This window comes from Mercenaria mercenaria, unplaced genomic scaffold (assembly GCF_021730395.1).
Source record: "Mercenaria mercenaria strain notata unplaced genomic scaffold, MADL_Memer_1 contig_1930, whole genome shotgun sequence".
Taxonomy (NCBI): domain Eukaryota; kingdom Metazoa; phylum Mollusca; class Bivalvia; order Venerida; family Veneridae; genus Mercenaria; species Mercenaria mercenaria.
In genome coordinates, this window is record NW_026459950.1 from 29,853 (window position 1) to 53,142 (window position 23,290).

Here is a 23,290-nt window from a genome sequence, read left to right on the forward strand (position 1 = left end):
TACTGACCTAGTTTTTTTAGGGCACGTGACCCAGTTTCAAATTTGGCCTAGATATCATCAAGGTGAACATTCTGACCAACATTCATGAAGATCTCATGAAATATATGGCCTCTAGAGAGGTCACAAGGTTTTTCTATTCTTAGACCTACTGACCTAGTTTTTTGATGACACGTGACCCAGTTTCGAACTTGACCCAGATATCATCAAGATGAATATTCAGACCAACTTTCATACAGATCCCATAAAAAATATGGCCTTTAGCGAGGTCACAAGGTTTTTCTATTATTTGACCTACTGACCTAGTTTTTGAAGGCACGTGACCCAGTTTCATAATTGACCTAGATATCATCAAGTTGAACATTCTGACCAATTTTCATGAAGATCTTGTGAAATATATGGCCTCTAGAGAGATCACAATGTTTTTCTATTTTTAGACCTACTGACCTAGTTTTTGAAGGCACGTGACCCAGTTTCAAATTTGATTTAGATATCATCAAGGTGAACATTCTGACCAATTTTCATGAAGATCTTATGAAATATATGGCCTCCAGAGAGGTCACAAGGTTTTTCTATTTTTAGACCTACTAACCTGGTTTTTGACGGCACGTGACCCAGTTTCGAACTTGACCTAGATATCATTAAGATGAACATTCTGACCAACTTTAATAAAGATCCCATGAAAAATGTGACCTCTAGAGTGGTCACAAGCAAAAGTTTACGGACGGACGGACGGACGGACACCGCGCGATCACAAAAGCTCACCTTGTCACTTTGTGACAGGTGAGCTAAAAATAATTCAAGCAAATAAATGTTAACATACACATTTACAATACTTATAAAATATTTCTTGTTGCCTAGAAAGCAGAGAGTATTTCTGTATTTCTTTTTGATTTTCAAGACTAACATTGTGACTGAGAAATTAACACATGCATTGAAATTTGAAACAATGTCTATAAAACATAATCTTTAAAATTTCTGTTCAAAGTAGAGTACAGTTTCTATGACTTCAAGTACAACACACCTAAGAACTTGTGATAAATATTGCCCATTCTCAAAATTAACTAAAATACTATTGTCTAACAACAAATATGTATTCCAAAATTTTTTTTCATAATTATATGTGTATTGATCATTCATATAGATACTATGCTTTTGAAGCATTAAGTGAATATGGCATCTAGATCATGGCAAAAGAAATATTCCTATCTTGGAAAATGAAGTCTCATGTCAATAAATTATTCCTTCTCTTACCACCGACTTTTACATCACAATCTGTATCAAGTTTAATTTCTATTTTTGGAACACACGGTTTCGGGCAAACAACATCTTTTGCAAGATCAGATTTAAAGAACTGACCAATTTGTTCATACAAATACCACTGACGTGCTGCATTCAAACCTGGAAAAGCTTTTACTACAGGCATTGCATTTTTCTCAGGCACTTGCTTCAGTATATTTACCCTAACTTCTTCAGAATCGAAATATTCCTTGCAATATACAACACCCGGTTCAACTGAACTACAAAAGAAATGATGGTATTTGGACAACTGTTTAACAGGTTTAAAATACTGTTCAAGAAATGGCTTCCAGCTGTAAAAAGCAACAGGTTTGTCAGGATCATCAACTAATTGTGGAACATTGTGACCACCTCTTGATGACTCTCTCACAGTGCCAGCCACTTGGGTCATTGTTTCTGCATTGGAATCTCTCCACTTTACTTTCCACACACCGAAATGCCAATCTGGAGCGAATTTCGTGTGACCTGCCACCAACGTACTCAATGCAATAGTCTCATGTAGTCCTGAAAATTAAAATGTCTTGGTAATATTCAACTAACAAAACTGTTATCAGTATTTTAGAGTAAAATGAGCAGGGTCATGAGAAAAACATCATTAACATTTTGTGACAAGTATGGATTGAGATAACATGTGCATCAATACTGGTTGTAAATCCAAGTGTTTGTTTTCTAATGATGCAACTTATGTCATACTTGTCTTTAGATGACAGTCAGATATAATCATGTACTTTCCTACCAGTTGCAAAGGTACAATTAAGAAATAATTTATTGAAAAAGAGTGGTTTAGCACTATTTACGCACAATGGAAGGTTATACATCAGACTTAATAATTTCATAAAGGCAAAGCTGAGTGAAATTATTTGTGCCACATATTGTTCAATTGTTCTATGAATCTGATGAATCTTTACTAAAATACTACATGAGAAATTGTTTTGCCTAATATAACCATTATGTAGTACAAATATATCTGTATCATAGATCTGTCTACAGAACCTATAAATTAATGATTATCAACTGGTACCATGCCATCTTTCAATTGAAACTTATATTCAGTAAGTCTGGAAAAATATGCTGAAAAAACTTTCTTTTACATCACATCAGAATAATGGCAACACCTTTCTGAAGCCATTTAGTACTGTTTATATGAACAATTAATTATAATCACTCTGAATATCTGAGCAGGTATCGTAAGCTACTCAATTCACTTTCACACAGAATCTATGAATGCCGAAAACAGATACATGGCCTCAGTACCTTTTCCATCCTTCTTTTTTTGAAGAAATACTAAAAACGCTGGTACATGCATGCAATACATTTAGTAAATTGTTATACATTATTGGCACATTAAACAATAGCTGTCAGCGGACAGCGCGCTCAACAATTCTCAGTGCTTGATAGTATAATATAAGCAATGAGTAAAACTTTAACATAAGCATATTCTAAGTTGAAAAGGGGCCATAATTCAGTCAAAATGCTCGATAGAGATGCCTCCTCCTTTCAACTGACTGGGATCATGATGGTAAACAAGTATACAAAATATCAAAGCAATATCTCAATGAACTTTGAAAATATTTGGGGTGGTACGCAAACTTTAACATTTATTCTAAGTCGAAAAGGGGCCATAATTCAGTCAAAAAGCTTGACAGAGTTGCCTCCTCCTTTAGACAGACTGGGGTCATGATGGTTAACAAGTATGCAAAATATGAAAGCAATATCTCAATGGACTTTGAAAATATTTGGGGTGGTACCCCAAATTTAACATTTGTGTGACGCTCACGCCGACACGGGGCGAGAAGGATAGCTCTGCTATTCTTCGAATAGCTAAAAACAAGTAAAGAAAGTTGTTGGTTTTAGCCTAAAAAATCTTACCAATTAAAGATATACATTTTCTCAAATGTGGTGCATTTTCTCAAATGCGGTGTATGTTTTGCTTACTATCAAACTTTTGTAAGTAGATACATTTTTACAAAAGAGTAAAAGTATGATTATTTTTCTTTTGTACTTCTGATAGAATATAACTAAATCTGAGTTGTATCATTCAAAAACAGATGAAGCACATAAATATCAAAATGACTGCATTTTTATTGAAACAATGTATTAATAAAATCTTTAAAAAAGATCCTTTGGAATGCAACCAAGAAGAATAATAGCAGACTCGGTTTGATTGAGTCTGTTAATGAGAGATAATGTAATGTGCAACACCTCTCGAGCCCCTAGCACTGGCTTAAGTGGAACTCTATTACACACATGTTGAATAGACTCCATGATCCCAAAGGACCAGAAAATATAACAACACTGAAACCATATTTAACCAGCAGATGTTTACATCTGTTGTTCTCTCTATATTGTCCCATTTGCAAACAGGTGTCGCTTCTTCATAACAGTAAACTTACAGCCCAAAATAAAACATAAAGAGTTATTACATATATAGTTATAGCATAATACAACCTGTGCATGTTTCTCTCCTATGCCATAGAACTGCAAATAGTGGTGAGTCATGGACGTCACACTTTCTGCTCCTTTCCCAGTGCACTGACTTTCATCAATTAAATAAAAAGTCTGTTTGCCTGCAAGAAATATAAAAGGCAAAAATAATAATGATATTTACATAATACATGTTCATACTGTATTTAAGTATTAAGAGGGGGCCACCGTGACCGAGTGGTTAAGGTCGCTGACTTCAAATAACTTGCCCCTCATCGATGTGGGTTCGAGCCTCACTCGGGGCGTTGAATTCTTCATGTGAGGAAGCCATCCAGCTGGCTTACGGAAGGTCGGTGGTTCTACCCAGGTGCCCGATCGTGATGAAATAATGCACGGATGGGCACCTGGGGTCTTCCTCCACCATTAAAGCTGGAAAGTCGCCATATGACCTATCATGTGTCGGTGCAACGTTAAATCCAAAAAAAAAAAAGTATTAAGATGCAATTTTTCTACAATATCTTTTAATTTAGACAATGCTGTTTACAGTTTATAGGCAAGTTCATAAAACTATTAAAGAATGAACAGTAAACACTTGGGATCAGATTGCATGGATGTGCAGGCTCATCTTGATATACACTGACTGCAATTCAGACATCTAATGTACATTCACTTTCACAACATTGGAAGTGCATTACTGACTTGATGTAAGAAATCCCACAGAACTTTCTAGAGTTTCTCTCAAATCTCATAGCACAATACTTCCAGATAAAACAGAGTACAAAATGTGAGAATAATAATTCTAAACCTTTACCCTCCTAAATTTCCACTTTTAACAACTCTATCTTTTAATTTGTATATTACCTTTATAGTTCATGGAGGTATTCATTGATAATTTCCTAACCTATGACGAACAGACTTCAGTGCTGATCATGATCAAACTGCACAGATGTGCAAGCAGACAAAAGCACTCTACTATGCTAGAGTTTAATACAGTATTGAAGCATGAATGCTCTTAGATTTTAGTTAAAGGAATTGTTTATTCTAATACCTGATCCTTCTGCACATACACCAAACACATGGCACTTCCTTGGAGTACGGAAATAAATCGGCCCTACCTGTTGAGAATGATGCGGATAATGTACCTGCTGTGCAAAATCCCATAAATAATGATACTCAACATCCAGAGTGCATGGTGGACTGCCTGAAACATGACAAAATAATTTCTTTAAATTTATAAGCAGGTTTCATAATACTGTATTATTTAGTGATTAATATAAGTTGTATTAACTTTACAACCTGTGTAAAATGAATAAGTTTAATCCCACATGTTTAGCAAGAAAAGTACTACAATTCATTTTATGCTAATAAAATTTTATGGAATACAGTCAGTGAGATATATTCCATATCACTCACTGTATATCATAGCTTTGATGATCTACTTGTACACTGAGTATGAATTTGAATTCATTTCCTTAAAAAAGGACGAAAATTGTAAATGCACTTTGTTTTTTATAGTATATTTCCTGATTCAAATTATTTTACTTAATGTGAATTTCATAACATAATACAGTGAGAAGTAAAATAAAATGAAACTTTATTTCTTGTGCGTGTTTACTTTAATGTCGCAACATGTCTGACATCATGTCCGTTTAGCAATGTTGGGCGGTTAAAACCGCCCCTGCTTTTAACCGCCGGTTTAACCGGTTAAAACCGCCCCGGTCAATACTCCCTGAAGTGGTCAATACTGGTCGATTGATCAATACTGGTAAATTAGTCAATACTGACTGTTAAGATATTTTGCAGTTTATGAACAATTAAATAATGACTGTTTAAGAGCATTTGGGGCTTGATTAAGGTGAATGCAGGCATTATTATTTAGGTAGTTAAATCAACCTAATCAATACTCCCAACTTGGCCAGAAGTGGTATATTGGTCAATACTGGTTGATACTGGTCATTGAACATTTTCTGTTAGATCAGATTACAAAATATATCATTTTTCTACAAACAATTGCCACAGTAAGTGGAAAAACTGTAAATTTAAATGAACTTAATTTGTAGAAAGTATTTCATAAACTGTAGCAATAAGTGTCTGATTCACAAGAGATCAATCTAATTATTTTTACATGTTTTACTGGTATAAATAATTTAATGAAAAATTGCTGTGAACCCCTGGACCCTTTCATGGAAGTGGTTTACTTGTGTTTTGAAAGCAATTGTCACATTGCCTAACTGACACCATGTCTTACAATATACAATAGATATGATGCTGGCCTGTTTATCTAATCACTAATTAGCTGTCATGATCAATAATCCCACTGCTTGAACATGGTAACTATTTTAAAAATAAGTAATACAATCAAAGTATTCAATTGACCAGTATTGACCACAACAGGGATATTGCATAGGACCAAAATTTGAATTGACCAGTACTGTCCATTTCAATGAGTGTAATTTACAGTAATAAAATCTTTAATTATTCTAAAATAAAGGCTACTGTAAGAAGAAAAAAGCATTCAATTTGAATAAACTAGTATTGACCAGTCTAAGTATATTGTCCAAAAACCAAAATGGAGCCAAAAATTTGAATTGACCAGTATTGACCAACATACTTTTTAATGAACAAAGTTTTATATTATTCAAATTGCTTTTTTATTTTTATATTACTATTACATCCTGTGCTAATATGTGAATGTACATTATGTTATAGTGTTAAATAAACCAGTATTGACCGCCCAAGAGTGACCATAGTATTGAATCGACCAGTATTGACCGGTTTTAACCAGTATTGACCGCCGGCCCGGTCAATATTCTTATTGACCGGCTTTTTGCCAACATTGCCGTTTAGGTACGTGTTTCCCACATTATGATTATAATTTGTTGCAAAATGCATTTTATCAACATAGTTAAGCATAGAAAAAAGTAAATGTGTTTCTTTTTCATTAATATCTCACGCGCTCATGAAAATGTGAAAATTTTCTCACTTCTCAGCAAGATATATTCCATATTCACTCAAAAAATATCCACTATATATACTTAATGACTTTGTACATGTACTTAAAAACTTGAAAAATAAAAACTTTAGTCTATATTATATCACACCTTCCATTGGATTAGTATTTATATATAACTGCTTGCTTTCTTCTGTCTGTTGTCTGTAGTGAGTTCTCTGACCTTGCGCCCTTTGTATATGCTCACCATAATTTTTCAAAGTATCCTGTTTTTCTGCCTCTGTCAGTTTTCCAGATTGACTGAGAGTGAAACTGTATTTTTGACACTGGTGGCATAAATCAGTAGCGGGCTTTGAAATAGTAATTTGTGGGCAAAGATCACTCCATGTATTTCTAAATGTCTTCAAACAGACTGAACGGCACCCACTTTCACCTGCACTTTCATTATAAAGGTTGTGTATATCAATAACCTTACGGTCTGATGGCAAAAGAAGAACTGTCTTCTGGGGCACATTTGGTAAGCGACCAGGTAACGGTAACGCATTTTCTGTAGCATATTCTGTTATGAACTTTTTTATTTGATTTCTATCTTCAAATGTCAAACTATGTGGAGATGGTTTGTTTTTATTCCCATGTACACGAGGAACAATACCTATTTCATCTAGAGATTTTGATATATTTCCTAGAGTGTTTTTTGAAATATAGTGTGCAAAACAAAATAATGACCTACACACTCGCAAACCAATAAAATAATACTCTTGGGAGGCTCTTTCCCGCACTTTTGATTTTTTTTCCGGTAGCCTGAATATTTGCACCTGTATGCCGGTGAGAAAACAGAAGGGACTTCACTACAAGATCTCTTTCCTCTGTAGTCATTTCCATACATCTCTGACGGTACCCAATTAATTCATCAAAATTGACAACTTTGGAGCAAGCAGTACCGTTATGAAATTCCCTACAACCACATGTATCATTCCGAAATTTCAAAACTTTATCAACCTCAAGTTGGTCAATGGGTCTCTTTTCCTGTTGCACAAGATCATTTTCAATTTCATTATCTACATCTAAGTCAGAGCTATCATCATAATACGCATCATATAAATAACCATCATCTCCAACATCTGAAGCATTATCGCTATCTTGACCATTAAAAAAGGACACAGGTTGTTCATGTTCAACACTTTCATTTGGACATTCTGGATATAAAATATCAATTAAGTGAAGTTCATCATTAAACTCAGGGTCATGGTCAGAAAACTCATATGGAATAGTACTAGCTTGTGACAGTTCGATCTGGCTCATTTTAGAAGGTAAATTGATCACATTTTATTGATTTTTATTGCGGCCACAACCTGGTTGCTATAAACAAATCGTTGCTACATCCTCAGTTTAAAAGTCTCATTACTTCCGGGTTCAATGACCTAGACAAAAATGATAATTTTCTCATAATATTAGAAAGAAATTCATACTTACACAACTCTGATGCGTTGTTTACATATCCAGCTTCAACATTAATTACATGAAACCGTCAGGGAATCGTCCAAACTAATATAAATAGAAGCATTTTACCGCATAATTGATGTCAAATTTACACCGTTTTTGAAATGACGTAATAGGTCTATTGTGATTTTTCACTATACAGGATGCCGATAATACAAGAATACAATGATATCTGGCTTTAAAGCTTAACAGATAACAAGGATGGACAGTACGAACACAGAAAACACTACTTACAGCCGATATTCTCGAGGCTGGAGCAGATCGATGCCGGAATATACAGAAATACGTCTAGACAGTATGAATGCTGGGACTCGACTCACGCTGGTTGGCTGGAATCCCCGCGTGCTGCTTCGGTGACGTCACTTCTGCAGGTCGGCGACCCCTTCCATCGCTGATCAAAGGCCACAATTCACTACACTCCTCCCTTTCTTATAAACCAGGTCCCCGGGGTTGAATATTAGTGACTCCCCGGGGGTAAGGCTGATGTCAGGGATTAACCCTGGCTTATAAGTGTGTTACAGTGAAGCACTGTGACCTACTGGCCTAGGTGTAGGCAAGAGCCTAGCTAACCAAAAATTCAAGCCAAGTTTGGCTTCCAGGCGAGAATGCATGAACTGCCTCATTAAGAGTAACCCCCAGGGGTATCTATTGCCCCGGTGGATAAAGAAGGGTATACCTAAAGTAACCAGCGTCCCAAAGAAAACATAGGTAGAAATCAAATAAAAAAACAGGGACAACTCTGCAATTAATCTTTAACAATCAAACGGCGTTAGGTTTCTAGAATACATCCTAACTCCAGCATGTTTTAAGTGTTTGACCCAGCCTGCATACGAGAATAAGATAAAGCAACCCCCCAGAAGTGTAATGACTTCTTGAACAACATAAATAAAACGGGTGACATAATAATTAAATAACTGAAAGGTAGAGCACCATGATCTGACTTTGTTTGTTTCATTTCAGGAAAACAACCTGTTAGCATTTCCACAGCTTCTGGTTATTAGGGATCCTGGGGGGAACCCCAGGAGGTGTGGCATCAACAACAATGATGCCAAAGGGATGGGACATTAGACAAGTATTCCACAAAGGGCAAACGTGAAAGGTTTGATTCACACAGTAACGACCCGTAGAATACCCTATAGGCTGGTCATTAGGGATCCTGGGGGGAACCCCAGGAGGTGTGGCATCAACAGCAATGATGCCAAAGGGATAAGACATTAAACAAATATTCCACAACGGGCAAATGTGAAAGGTTTGATTCACACATTAACGACCCGTGGAATACTCTATAGATTAACCACTCTAATTGGTCGGTGTCGTAATTTCCTGCCTCATTGTTTACGCTGAAAGAGTGGTACGGGTAAGTATGCAGCCACTGCATGGCTAACGAGATCAGTGGGTCCCTGAAAGCAGTGCAGACAGATATATATTCAGGATATGGGAAATACTAGCTCTTCAGCATATTGCCAGTAGTCTTAATCTGTATTTCATATGTCCCGGGGGGCACCCCGGGCATACAGGACCTAAATCCCCTAGGAGGGTACCATCCAATCCTCCCCTGGAATTTATTAATCCTGGCGAGTTGTCAGAAGCAATCTACACTGCATCGTTGTAGAATGCATGGGGCCAAGGTCTGGCACTAAGTTAAAGGGAAAATCATTAGCCCAAATAAACAGGCCAAAGTCTTAGACCTACTTTTCCAATGGAGATGAAGTCCCAGTGTTCAACAGGGCAAATTACTAACCTTGGTCAAAACTGGGTTCTACTGACCCTCACTCATATGGAAAGGTTTCAACTTCAATCTTAAAGTACATCCCTGTACGTCTATGCCAGAGTAAGAAATATTTGGCTTTGACACACTGGAGTACCCCTTTTAGATAGACTGCATATATATTTTATTCATAATACATTGGGACAACCAGAGTACCCATTTTATATGTACCAGGGTGATCCCTGATTTATATCAGGATGATTCAAGATACCAAGGGTAACCATTTTATATATATATACGTATCAGGGTGATCACCGATTTACCTCTTCAGACAGAATGCATTTAATATGTGCACTTGACCATATACATTACATCGGGGGTGATCCCCGACAACCAGTGAAACCATTTTATATATACGTATCAGGGTGATCCCCGATTTACCTTTTAAACAGAATGCAAATAGTATGTCCATTTGTCCGCATACCTTATATCGGGGATGATCCCCGACAACCAGAGAAACCGCCCCATATATATATATCAGGGTGATCCCTGACTTTCCCCCACCCAAATGGCTGGTACCAACCCAGCCCTACTTACCAGACGACCGGGACTGGTCTGTAGGTTCTGGTACCCGGTTCTGCCCATCTAGTGTTGTACCAGGCTCCAGTTCTACAGAACACTCCAATATAGCCTCAACAGCTGGAGGCCTCCAGCTGTGAAAGGCCACTAACATAGACAACCGTAGGTTGGCCCTACATGATATTGGGGCATGAGTGAGACAAGTGAGGTTTCTTGGCAACCGGGTAGGTCACCCTTGCCGACCAAACCCTGGTTTAAACCCGTATTTGAACCTAAGGGTAAATAACCCGCAATTACTTGATACGAGCGCTGTCGTATCACTTGGCTTTCTGTGTCACATGTCTCCCTTGCTCTACTCCCCACAACAGTCCTAGGCGTGTCCACATGACCATTATCCGCTTGGGAAACTAGCCTGGCCTGGACAGCTTTGAAGGATGATTCCCCAGATCCCACCAAAGCTGCCGGAGGTATTTTTAATATATTCCCTTCCCTGTGGGTCACAGTTCCACAGAGTATGTCCCCATATGGCCCCACTACCTCTGCCAAAGGTGTTGCAGTTATGTTTCCTGCCCTGTCAGCCGCTATTCCAGAGGCCAGTGGCGTCCCCGTAACATTTTCTGAGGGAATGATTGGAATACTCCCCTCCCTGTGGGTCATACTTCCACAGGGCAGTTCTAAAGGTGACTCTACTACATCCGCGGGAGGTATTGCCCCTGTATCCCCTGCCAGAAGTACTGCCCATGATGTAAGTGTTTTCATAACATCTGCTAAAGAAATGGTGATAACATTTCCCTCCCAGCAAGTCACTCTTATACAGGGCGATTCTGTCAATAGGGCATTCCCTTCCCTTTGTGTCAAAGTTACACAGGGTGATTCTGTCAATATGGCATTCCCCTCCCTCTGTGTCACGGTTACACAGGGTGATTCTGTCAATAGGGCATTCCCCTCCCTGTGTGTCACAGTTACACAGGGTGATTCTGTCAATAGGAAATTCCCCTCCCTGTGTGTCACAGTTACACAGGGTGATACTGTCAATAGAGCCTTCCCTTCCATGCGTGTCCTTGATTCACAGGGTGATTCTGTCGATAGAATATTCCCCTCCCTATGGGTCACAGTTCCACAGGGTGATTCTATCAGTAGGGCCTTCCCCTCCCTGTGTGTTATTGATTCACAAGGTGGTTCTGACGACAGAATATTGTCCTCCCTGTGGGTCACATTTCCACAGGGTGATTCTGTTAATTGGGCATTCCCCTCCCTGTGGGTCACAGTACCACAAAGTGCTGTACGAGTCCCCATAACAACTGCTGAGGAAATGGCCAGACCATATCTCTCTCTGCGGGTCACCGTTATACAGGGTGATTCGGTCAATGGGGCATTCCACTCCATCTGGGTCACCGTCCTGCAGGGTGATTCTGTCAATAGGTTATTCCCCACCCTGTGGGTCACAGTTCCACAGGGTGATTCTGTCAGCAGAATTTCCCCATCCCTATTGGTTACAGTTTCACAGTGTGATTCTGACAATAAGGCCTTCCCCTCCTTGTGTGTCACAGTTCTACAGGGTGATTCCGACAACAGAATATTCCGCACCCTGTGGGTCACAGTTCCACAGCGTGATTCTGTCAGCAGCAATAAAGCAAGGTCACCTTGACAATCCGGCCATTTCACAGCACTATCCTCTACCTTACCTAATTTACAAAGGCTTTCTCCACCTTGATTAGGCTGAATATCTGGGCATGTCGTGCTTTCGGAGTAGGTGGTAGGCCCGGTACCCTGTGGTAAATTAAGTTGGGGACTTACTCCACCCCCATTACATGTAGGGTATTATCCTCCCTGTGGGTCACAGTTCCACAGGGTGAACATTCGGGTGATGCATTATTAGCCTCTTTTGAGAGTTCTAGATGTTTCTCATCTAGATACTGAAAAAACTGTTCTAGGTCATCATTCGAAAGAATAGGTTTATCAAGCCGGTAACCATTCCTATCTTGACACTGTTCCTCTTTGCCCTCAGTCTCTCGGGACAGATCTTTGACCAAACTTATCGGGGACTGACCACTGACCACAGTTTTATCAGACTGGCCCTCAGCCTCAGTAATAATTGACTGACCCTCAACAGTATAAAAGGATTAAACTTCGGTTTTATCATACTGGCCCTCCATGTGATTATACAAGGGCTTAACCTCAGTTTTAGTGTACTGACCCTCGACAGTGTACAAGGGCTCAACCTCACTTTTAATGTTCTGACCCACGCTGTTATACAAGGGGTCTTTCTCACTGTTAACGAACTGAGCCCCAACATAACACGAGGGCTGACCCTTTGCCTCTGTATAGGTAGTCTGATCCTTTACCTTAGTACAAGACTGACCCTCGACCTTTGTATTTAAGGACTGACCCTTAGCCTCGTTATGTAGGGTCTGACCTTCAACTTTAGCATTTGGAAACGGGTCAAGGGACTCTGCATTACCGGTCTGACACATTTCCTTAGTATAGTGGGACCGTTTAGCATTAATTCCCTCAACTTCGGTACGAGCGGATTTGCTCTCGGCTTCTACCTTTTGGGTTTGACATTCAGTATATAAAGCACTTTCTACCAAGGCTTCCAATAAGGAATCTTCAGATTTATCTTGGGACTGATTTTTAATAGGCCTAGGTACAGCATGTTGACCCGGTTCGATAAATACCTTGTGTAAATTATCATAATCTGTCTTGCACAATCTTTAGCTCTGTTTTACAGGGCTTAATGTTTTGACCAACTTGCTTAATGTACTGATTATCGCCATTTTCATAGGGGTTGAGGTCATAGGGCATTGCCGGGAATAGCATTTCTCAAGAGAAGCCTGACGTTGGGTTGGCTTTGTAAAACAACCTGGTGACCTCGGTTGTTGGGGACCATACAAACTATGAGATGAATTGGGGTCCCCAAAATCCCCCTGATCTAAAATTAGTTCCCAGACCCAGTCACTGTTCTGCAAAAGCTGTGACGAATTAGACCATGCGGTATCAACAGTCTGGGGTATATATGAATCGGAGTTACTTTGCAAATGGGGGTTTTCCCCACTCTGCTCTGAAATATCGCGCATGCTAGGATTCCGATCTTGGACTACGCAACTTTGTGAATGGGCGTTGTCCCCATTTCCGGGTGACATAGTCCACATGAAACTGTTCCCATCTGGGCTTATATTGTTTGGTGTATTGGAGCTGCCCTCGGACCTCGGGGGCAGAGTCCCTGTGTGAGGAACCCCATAAGAATCAAAGTGACGCTGTTTATGAGGGTTATCCCCACACCAAAGTGGCATATACCACCTGGTAGGATCCCAAACCGGACCTGATTGACATGGTGTATGAGGGCTTGGGTGGTATTGGTTATCTACATTGGCGGTTGCCCCCGGCATCCCGGGGGTAGTCCCAAACTGGATTGGGTTACCTGGGGTGGACCCCCACTAACCTGATTCCAAGGTAAAGGTAAAGGGGGTAGTGCGGGGGCGTCCCCCACTGTTTGTGCTGCAGGTGGAGGGTGCCAAGGAGGAGCAGTGGCAGAGGGTAAGCCTCCACGCACGGCTGTCACTGCAGATAAACACCATGCATTTTGAGTAGTCCCAGGTGGACCCCCCCACTGATGGTATTGAACTAAGAGGTTGCCAGGCGTCTGGGAAGCTTGTCTTTGGTCCCTTATAGGCTGGGTTTGCTGGTGAAAGCCGCCAAGGTGCCGGAACTGGTGGTGTCGCAGATGATGGGTACCCTGGTGAAGTAGTTTCAGTTGACCCCGTGGGCGGTGCCCCGGTCTGGGATATCCAAGGTGGGGGTGTAGTAGGTGTTGTACCCACCAACTGATATACTGGTGCTCCAGACAGGACCTGACCGCTGTGTCCCAAGGTACCTGGGTATGTACCAGGTTTAGTGAACAAGGGTTGGCAAGCCCAAGTGCCCTCCCCGTGTGTAGGTGGGGCATCCTGGCCAACTCTGCTTTGACAAAGCCCCTGAATATTGGACGCTTTAGCACCATAAACTCTTTGAGTATTGTTCCCTAGATCCCCATACCCAGGTCGACCGGGATTTTCATGATTAAAACAATTAATCTTGAAAAGAGAACATTGAGCCTTCAACTCCCCTGGCGTTTCACAAGGGGTGTTCTTTTTTGTTTGCTCCCTGGGGAAGGGTGTAGCCCTAATTACGAGGGTAGAATTTTGTAAGTATTTGTCTTTGATTGTAGTGTCTTCACCACAGTCTAAAATTTCTAACCCTTCCTCTTCCCCCTCAATATCAAATTCCTCCTCTTCCCACTCAAATGAACCACCCAAAACATAATTGTCAGTAAACATTATCCTCTTGATAATATCCTCCCCAATGCTGAGGTTAGGCAATTGCACGAACATATCATACTCTATGTTGCCGTACATTTTTCTATGCACGGCGATTGCCTTTGCCCCCTCCCGGGATAGACCCGGGATCTTCGACCTCATGTGGTGTAGCTCGGTAAAATTTATAAAGATCGGGTCGGTACTACCCGACGTTTGAGTGTGATGGTCCATGGTAGATACACAATATACAAAACAAGTCACAAAGCAATTATTTTAACAATTTAATACAAAAACAAACAGCGAACAATATAATATTGCGGAAGGCGAACGGTAGCTATGCGCAATATGGTTGCGCAAAGAAACCGGAAGCCTGGACCACGCCGCGTCCCGCGCGCAGCTGTTCTGCGCAGCGGTTTCCCTGCCCAAATTTATAGACTTATTTTATACCAAAAAGTCACAAATACAAAATAAAAATATTAAAGAAACCTATTTCAACCTCTCCTATTAAATTCCCCACACCGGGATGACCTCCCGGTACGCTATAAGTTTATAGCTGGTAGTGCCCCGGGCCCGTAAGGTCCGGGGGTAAAATAACCTAAGTGGTTGAAAACACACTAAGCACGACAATTCCTAGGGAAATGGGGATTTTTGGACAATAGCGGCGATGTGTTTCGAGCTGCTAATACCCTACTCTCACCCAAAAACTTTGGAAAGTTGACGTATTGCTACGTGGGCCCGAAAACCACTCTGACACCAATATAGTGATTTTTTACTATACAGGATGCCGATAATACAAGAATACAATGATATCTGGCTTTAAAGCTTAACAGATAACAATGATGGACAGTACGAACACAGAAACCACTACTTACAACCGATATTCTCGAGGCTGGAGCTGATCGATGCCGGAATATACAGAAATACGTCTAGACAGTATGAATGCTGGGACTCGACTCACGCTGGTTGGCTGGAATCCCCGCATGCTGCTTCGGTGACGTCCCTTCTGCAGGTCGGCGACCCCTTCCATCGCTGATCAAAGGCCACAATTCACTACAGGTCACTCAGAATAATCAATATCTTGTGAAAATTCAGTTGTCACCGGTTGTATACCACGAAAAGAGAGCCGTTGAAGAGTTTAGTAGGTCTCACATGATTTAAAAGTATCGACAAATTATTCTTTGAAAGTTTACAAATGATTTTTTCTAACCTTACACGTAGAATCGCTTACCAAAAAAGACGTAAACAAATCTCGCATTTTCCCGATAACGACGTCAACGTCCATAAGCCCCAAAATAATATTCCACGACACATATAATATATTGTAGAGTTACCATGTTATAGTCTACAATATGGTAAACATGCTACATGGTCTATTTTATCATAAGCATGTGATGTTGTTTGTCGTAGAGATAGTATGTCACATAGTCTATCGAAAGGTTAGCTTCGGAGGTTAAGCTTGTCACACAGTCTTATGAATACTGGAGAAATCATATCTATTCGTTTTGTGCAATATACAAAGTCCGTTGTACAATAAGTAAATACTGCGTTTGACAAGCGAAAATGAAATAAAGAAAGGGAAACTACGGCTTCAACAAACTTATAAGCATACTTGAATAAAAATGTTTGTACCAGTTGATGAAACATTCATTCTATATTTCATGTATTCAAAATCATGTTTTATGTTAGTGGATGTTCATGTTCAAGAGGGATTTAAAAGTATACAACCTTCAAATCCTTAAAAAAACGCTGCAATAGTCACTATGCGAAAAGTGAGCCCCAAAATAGAGAGAGGTGTACATACTGTCCATTATATATCTATTTATTTCTTATTCTATTATCAATATCATTGCTGAACTAGTTCTGTGCACTCTTGCGTATGTATGAAAATAAATATCCAGAAAGTACGGTAAATTTATTTAAAGTGACAACCTTTAAAAGTAAAACAAAATTGAAACCGACAAGAAAATATATTTACATATGAATAAGTTAGCACAGATATACAAAACAAAGTCACGCTACATATAATATTACCAGAAATAACAGTAATAACAAGATTATAAAGTGAAATTAGGCTCGGATTCAGAAATATTTGATATGTATGTATGTTGGCTTTTTGAGTGGGAACCCCTCCAGGGGGATTACCCTTGGACATTTTTTAAAAATAGGTATGAAATGGAAGCCACTGAGGCATTATTTGGTCTAATTTTTCAGGTACGGGATACGAGAGGGGATACCCCCTTCTGTTAGGGGAGGGGTCTCTCCCTGGAAAATTAAAAAAAAGGTATAAAAGGGTGGCTTCAAGTGCAATTTTGGGTCTAGATTTTGAGAAAAATATTCCTTTGCCATAACAGTGGGGTGCAACTTAGATGCGTATAGGTCACTTCTTAGCCCACCGGACGATTTGCCTGTCCTATCAATTGAGGTTTTCTATTCGCCCGCTAATCAACTTATTTATCTAATAAAGTATATAATTTATGCCAGTTGTTAAGGACCCAACCTTTGATATTACAACAGTATGACTAAGACAGTATATAATTTATATACTGTCAATTTTATTTCTTGTATGTTTTAAACAAATTTTGATATTTTGTTATACATTGTTGTATGATATCATGTTTACATGTTCCGTCATTTATTATTAAATGACCTTTTCGATTCACATTGTTTAAGTCTTTTCTCTCTTGTATATCAAACAAAGAAAACTTCCTACATTCAATTTACCTTAAAAGGTAGACATAAAATATTGTATTAGGTACTATTTCAAAGACTATTAGTTGCTAAACTGCAAGTACATTTGATAAATATTTGTGTAAATTACGCTGCTGCTCCTGAAGTTATAGCGTTCTGTTGTAGTTGTTGTTATTATTGTACCGACATTAAGAAGTTTCGAGGAAAACGCCAAAACAAAGTTGGGTAAGAAGATTAGTAACGTTCACTGAAAGTAATGAGAAACGATAAAAATCTCCTTTTAAAATGCTAATGCCATGCCCTAAACATGATCACAAAAATAAGACCTTAGCAAATTACTGTTTTTATTCAACTACGCATTTTCAAAGAAGATATTGTTAAAAATATCGTGTATTGTGTCTTTAAATATTGATTAAACTAATTTTTAGTACAAATGTAGTTTAAGTACGTAAAAACATTCACGGAACACCACAAATAATTTATTTCTCTATTCAAAACTTTTCGCCAGTATTAAATTTGTAACACTTCCGCTTTTAGACACAATGTCTTTAATCAAATCTCCATGGAGAAGAAAGTGCGGATTACGCTTCATCCGAGGATCGAACTAACGGCCCTGCGATCCGTAGATATGCGGTGGTTTTCCTTTTGAGCTAAGCAGGCATGATACTAAAATATGTTCAATGTTGTAATTAAACTTTAATTATAAATTATATTGAACAATTCTTCCCTAGTAAAATTTTTCCTACAGGAAATCTGTCCTATTGAAACTTTTCCCAAGAGAACAATTTCCTAATGGATTCCCATAGGAATTATTTCCCATGTTAAAACTAAATAACATTTGTTTTAAACAAATAAACTTGCATGTGTCATAAAACTATTTCTATAAGTAGCTATGATGTTTTTGTGATAGTTAAAATGAAAATAAAAAATAAGTATTTCCCATGGGAAATTCCCATGCGAACAATGTCCCAAATGTTTCCCAACGGCAATTTCCCATGGGAAACATAATGTAAGGATATAATATATACTAAAATAATAAGGCAAGAAAGTGGTTGATTGTTTTATGGTAGGTATGGGCTATCATTCAGTACCATTTCTAAGTTCAAAGACTTTGTAGAAGCACTTGACATTTTTGCGAAATTTTGTCCGTGGCAAATTAAAATTGGCGGTCATTCTAATAGATGTGTTTATGTAATAAATGTGTGATAGCTTTGTAATGTAAACATTGTAAAAAAGAAATGAAAATACACTTTGATAACAAACATTGAAATACAAATTTATCAGTATATTGTATCAGTCAGTAAAAAACATAAAGTATATTTATATTAAGGAAATGAAAGCAATATATATTTAAAGGCCTAGATCTTGGCAGTTGGCCAAGGGATTTCTGTCTTCATTAGCACAGTTGGGGACTAATGACTATCACAGTATGGTTCCAATAAACAAAGGTCATTGTTTATTGGAAATTTAGTTTACCTTACAAATATATCAGTAAGTGGGAAGGGGAAAAATAAATACGTGACAACTTTAAAAATTATACCTTATTTGACAGTTTTTATGAAAAGGAAAATATTTGTTAATCAAATTATTAATAAATTTCAAAAAGCCTATTTAGGAATATGATACAAATCTTCTGATGTTTTAGGGGAAAAAAGCAAGTTTTCCTTGTTGCTGTTTTTTTTTTCAAGTTCTGTCTGGAGATGTGCATATATTCAAATTTTATATTTTAGAAAAGTGGTACATTCACAAATTCTAAAAGTTCTGTTTTAATGCTTGCAGTTCATTGTAAATAACATTTGTCTTAGATTGAAAACCAAAGGCGCATATCAGTGATATAAAGTCAAACATAGATATCCAAGCTCATTTACCACATGCATTTGATTCTGCACACGGTCAGTGGGAGTAATAAGAAGTAGAAACAGTAAAATGTTTTTAATTTATCTTACGTGTAGTAAGAAAGTATTGATAATAGTTTTCTAAAATTATCTGCAAATGTCAAAAATAAAAAAAATGAAATGATGTTATTATTGTTTTACAAATTGCCATGTTTTATTCTGTTTATATAATGATGGTTTACTCTTGTATTTCCAGAAGTACTACAAGTGTGTTGTCATGTGAAATGAAATTTACATCAACTGTGCTTCTTCATGTATCTTTAAAAGTATGAGAACCATGCACAAGATGTAAACTGAGATGGATCCACACATGGAATATGTTGACTTTTCTATGTATTATCATCTCTACAGAATGTGTGTATGAATAACAAGACTGTATACATATATTGGTAAATCATATTTTACTTCCATCATTACATGCTTGTAAGAAGCAACTACTATTTCACCAATTACTTTCATAGAAATGTTAAAATGTTATAAATCTAATTTAAAAAAAAAACAAAAAAACATTTCGTTAGTCAGTTAGCAACTTAATTTTTTTGTGAGTCGTTTCTTGTATATTAAAATTTTCTTGATATAATGCATAAAATATCAAATTTATGGTTAGATTAACTCATTGGTCTCTTGTAGATTAATGTTAAAGCAGTTCAACATTTGACCATAACTTAATTATTCTTTTATTCAACCAGATTTGGCACATATTTTTTATTGATTAGAAATAAAAGATGTTCCTGAATTTTGCAGTTATACTTTATGATGTCTCAACATATAATTAATAACATCAACACAACTTTAGTATTTTACAATTTCGTTGGTATTAATGTTTCTTTTGTTTTATGTTTCATTTATTTCCAACCAGGGCAATAAAGAAATATACATTTTAAAATACCTTATCATTTGAAATAAGTACACTATATAATCAGAATAAAGAATAAGGAAAAATAAACAGTTTCAATAAGAAAATTTATGTTGGTGGAATTTTATTATATCAACATTTCAAAAATTTGATATACGGTCTTTGTAGGTTTTACTTTTTCAATATGTTTGAATGAAATGAGAATAACAACACATTTTTGCAGTCATAAGTTAAAGGTGCAAAATAAAGACAAATGAATAGACACAAATCTTAAAAAATACTACACATTTTGAAATATAGTACTAAACATTACGATAGTCGTGCAATATTCCCTTGAAATCAACACATTTACAGAGAAACAAATGATTGTTTCTATATTTTCTTAGACTGACATGGGGGGTCATTTTGTCCTACTTTCGTGTTTATCGCTTTTCCGTAATCGGTCGGAAATTCTTCGGGATCACGTGATTTTAAAATTGTTTCAAACGAATATCCATTTAAGACGCGCAACAAAATAACTGTATTTCCATGATGGTAATTATGCACGACTTGCACGAAAAATATGAGATGTACAAAATTTAAATTTAAAATTGACAGTGACATATTTTAGGTCAAGACAATGTGTTTAATGTCTAAAATCTTATTAAATTAATGTAGCCATGTGTACATAAATAAGTGTATTTAGGTAAATTTCAATCATACTTTGTTTCTGCAGTGTAAGACAGTTACTCATTTATATTCTTAAAATTATACTGAAAAGAGATTATTTGAAAATTTACAGACGAAGTTGTAAAAACACTTTTATTCGGGAAGGGCCTGAATTGTCCTTATGAAAACTTGTAGTATAGCTGTATATTACCTGTATTATAAGAATGATTTTAATGAAGTTTTTGTGAGTTACAAAATTGTTGAATTCCATGTGCTAAGTTTGTAAAAATCACGTTATCGTTTGGGCGTATGATATATTTTGCATCTATTTATAAATTATAGCCTCGTTTCGGAGGATTCTTCAGAAAATGTCCGAAGATGCTCGACGGGTTCGTAAGCAGTCGGAAAGCATACTTTCGGTTTGACATAGGCAACAGTTTTTGTTTATTTGTTAGTTATTCTTGAACATATTCATGACTATTTGGTCAGAACCGATGCAGTGGGCCATATTTTCAGTAAATAGGAAGTCTCAGCTACAAACTCTGGTTTTCATATAATACTCGTTCGGATTTTAGTAATGGACCTTTAAGTTAATATGGGAATTATTAACTATATCTTACTGAATTATTACTTTTATCTTACTGCTATGCCATCAGAGCTTAAATTTTTTAACATTATCACTGGTAAAAAGGCTCAAAATTTTGTGTGTGTATATCTTGCATTCATGTGTGATAAATTCATTTATGGTATTCTTTAATATAATATATGCTTTTCATATTACTTTGAAAAAATGTATATATATATATATATATATATATATATATATATATATATATATATATATATATATATATAAGACTTTTCTTCTTATTTTTCAATTAATTTAATTCTTCACTGCAAGCGCTTTCAATTGTATACATATCTTCAGGTTAGTAAATTAATCGTAAATATAGTTCATTCACGTCCGTAAAACTAGGATCACGCTCGTAACCTTAGGATAACGACCGATATTTATTGTTCAATCGGGAAACCTAGTTTATCGAACGTAAATATGGGTTCAAGAATGTAAACTATGGTTTACGCCCGTTATCCTGTGTTTTCGCTCGTAAATGTAGGTTAATATTTGATAATCCTAGTTTTTCAACCAAGAACGTAATTATTGGATAATTGGCTTGCCGTGAACCATAGTTTACGGACGTGAACCTATGTTTACGAGCGAGAAACTAAGTTTACGACCGTGAACTTGGTTTTACGAGCGTCAACCATAGTTTACGAACGTGAAACCAGGTTTACGTTCGATAAACTAGGTTTTTCGATTGAACTATCAATTTCGGTGGTTATCCTATGTTCACGAGCGTGAACCTATATTTACGGTCGTAAACCCATGTTCACGGTCATGAACCCAAGTTTACGGTCGTTAACATAGATTCACGTTCGTAAATCATGGTTCACGCACGTGAACCCATGTTTAAGCTCGTAAATATAGGTTCACGCTCGTAAACTTAGGATAACGACCGAAATTCATAGTCCAATCGAGAAACCTAGTTTATCGAACGTAAACCTGGGTTCACGAGCGTAAATTATGGTTTGCGCCCGGTATCTTATACATGTATTTTCGCTCAAAAGTATAGGTTTAGTATTTGAAAAACCTAGTTTTACGTTCGGAAAACGTAGTTTATCGATCGTTAATCCTTGTTTTTCTACCGTGAACCGGGGTTCTCGTAATTATTGGACAATTGGCTTGCCATAGGCGCTTTGCCTTAAATGGTCTGGTATATTGTGGTGGTGATTTAGTTCGTATAATATATATATATACATATTTAACAATACGGATATAAATACAGGAGAAAAGAAGAAAGTGAAGGAGATCCACTTATATTACATATGCGGTTTATTTAGATTCTGTCAAATAATAAATATAAAAGAACTCAATCGCTTTCACTGCTTGTGCAGATCTTCAGGAGTGAAAATAACGTCAATAATGTTGCATAGAAACGACGTCAAATCTGAATTTACCGCATATATAATATTAGTGGATATATATGGAAAAAGAAGAAAGTGCAGATATATACAGAGAGAGAGAGAGAGAGAGAGAGAGAGAGAGAGAGAGAGAGAGAGAGAGAGAGAGAGACTGAAGAAAAAAATGCTTTTTTTTATATTACATAGTTCAATTGAGTAAAATTACAAGTTAAAAATCTCAACCGGTTCCATCATTAATATGGATCTTCAGATGAACGTTAATGATGTCCTTGACAGGCTACGACGTTACTAATAATGACATAATGACGTCGCTTATGTAGATGATAAATATTGTAAAACTGTCTTTTGTATCATTGGAAGAAAGAAAATATGATTAGGGCCAGATATAGTCACTTAGCAAACACAGTATGTCCACCTTGGAGTATAACTTGATCATTTTCTAAATGTAAGTAAAAATGTCACAGAAAGTTG

General features: G+C 37.3%; 1 long non-coding RNA gene across 1 annotated transcript; it reads right to left on the reverse strand.

Moving 5' to 3' along the window:
• Positions 1-3,652: 3,652 nt before the first annotated feature.
• LOC128552000 (uncharacterized) lies at positions 3,653-9,450 on the reverse strand. Its single transcript, XR_008368944.1, has 3 exons — positions 8,144-9,450; positions 4,769-4,921; positions 3,653-3,863 (listed from the first exon to the last, which is right to left on the reverse strand). It is a non-coding gene; the product is annotated as an uncharacterized LOC128552000 (long non-coding RNA).
• Positions 9,451-23,290: the final 13,840 nt, after the last annotated feature.